The sequence below is a fragment of the Arabidopsis lyrata genome (genome assembly GCF_000004255.2).
Source record: "Arabidopsis lyrata subsp. lyrata unplaced genomic scaffold ARALYscaffold_3, whole genome shotgun sequence".
NCBI lineage: Eukaryota > Viridiplantae > Streptophyta > Magnoliopsida > Brassicales > Brassicaceae > Arabidopsis > Arabidopsis lyrata.
In genome coordinates this window covers 12,647,707-12,649,918 of record NW_003302553.1, presented here as the reverse complement: position 1 = coordinate 12,649,918, position 2,212 = coordinate 12,647,707, and positions in this window count along the sequence as shown.

The window sequence follows — 2,212 nt, the reverse complement described above, 5'->3', positions numbered from 1 at the left end:
CGTTTGAATGAATGAAACAAGGCCTTTGCACAAAAAAAAAAAGACAGGTTTTGCTACAATTGCTTCTTCAGCCACTTTGTTTTGCTACAATTACTTTTCTTGTCTAGGGAGTTTGTGCTACAAGGCTCTTGGATAGGTCCCTGCAGAAAGTTTTGGCATTCTGTGACTTCTTTCTCCGATGTGACATTGAGAAATACTTCAAGATATTCACAGGTTTCTAATCAAATCTCTCTGCTCATATGGCAGAAAAGCAGTTCAACATTACTATTGTTCTTAGAATTCCCAAGGTACCCGGGAATGGAGGTTACAGTAATATAAACAAAAGACATGAAACTTGACAGATATCAAAGTTTAAATGTAATTATAATGTATCTTCTACCATGCCTAAGAGTCATTAAACAATAATCAAATTTAGTTTCAAATCAGCAAAACTTGTTTGTGTTTTCTTAACTAAACAGAAACATTAATTGACCAGTCTTGTTCAAAACAATATTTCATGAATAAAACAGGGATGATGCAAGAAACAAACAAGGTACTGTAAGATATTAATAATAATCATCTCCTCCTATACTTTTGCCTCCTGCAGGTACTTGACCTTAATTACTGGATCTGCACCGAACTTGGAACATAAGAGAACACATCTGTTGTATAATCAAAACAGATTACAAAATCTCTCATCCTTACTTTTTTATGAGCAACAAAGTAAGTATTCCCCTTAAGGACAAACCTCTTTGAAAACACGATAGCACACAACAGTTAGGAGTGATATCAAGAACTCTCCAAGAATTAGACTTAAAATGGTAGATTCGTGGCGCTTTACATTATAGTCAAACTCATCGAAAAACCTCAAGACTTTGTGGTTCTTCTTGTTATCGTATCCTATAGCATACCTATCTGATTCATGGTAATTATTTTTGGGTTCGATCCATCTAGCTTGCCCCAAATACAGGTTCCATACCACCAGCCCCAAGTTGTCGAAGTGCCTAATAACAATAAGCCGTCGCACGGATAGACTTCAAATATTTGGATTGGACAAAGCATTTTACCAAACTCCTTTATAGATGGCAAGTCTTTGATGTTATGGAGATTGAAAGTCATTGTTTGAATATCTAATAAAAAATCATCATCATCAGAAGTCATGTTCAACATAAACTCCTTGGCTACTTTACCACAATGCTTCTTTGTAAAGCTATGATCCAATCGCTCTGAGAGAAATGATCGAAGTCCTAGAGAGTATCTCCTCTACCAAATCCCATGGCAGATCAGAGATGATCGTCATTGTTTTCAAATAAAAAAATTAGGGTTTCTAGTTTAACCAAAATATAATATCTATCTAACTTTCACGGTTGTCTACTCTTTATATATGTTATAACTTATAATAATGGGAAGTTTAACTAAACGGGATAAATCACTTTGTGAATCTAGACATTTTTGGTAATTAACATATCCTAATTACTAAAATCGTTTTAAATTATTATTTTTAATATTTAATTAGTTAATGTAATTTAAGAAGCAATAACAGTTATCTTAATCAGAAACATAAACTCAATGTATTATAAATTTATAAGAGGAAACGAGTTTCTTACGAAACTCACTGTTGTGTGGCAAATGTATAAGTGGGCGTTGTTGGAGTAAGATGTTGAAACCATAAAATAAAAATAATTTACTTGACTCTGTATCTGAGGCAGTATATGACTGAGAAGTGATGGGAGGGACTATGAGGTTATTATACTCTTGGTGCAGTTGTTTTGATGTTGTTGAGATGGCATAGGGCAGTGTCTCAGTCAACAAAATTGAAACATTGGTCTCTGGCATCCATTATCCGAAATAATAGTACTTTGAAGGCTTTATGGTAATTAGGGTAGGCAAAACATGGGCGTCTAATTAATATATAAACAATTGTTAATTATATAGTCATTACTGTTGGTGTCGGATCCCGCAGTTCGGATCCGGCCCGGAGAGATAGTGGATCAATAAGACGAAGTGGGCCGTCGGCCCGGTCCAGGGGACGAAAAGAGCGGCCCAATAAGTTCCAGCCCAGTTCGAGTAAAACGTCGGGATCTCACGAGTTAAATGAAAGGCGGGTTGCACGGGATCTGCTAGATCGGGAAGATTCGAAACAGAAGCAATAATAAAGGCGAGATCTGCGGCTTGATGAGCGACTTCGGTTTCGAATCATGTAATTATAAATAGAAAACGAAAACCATGTATG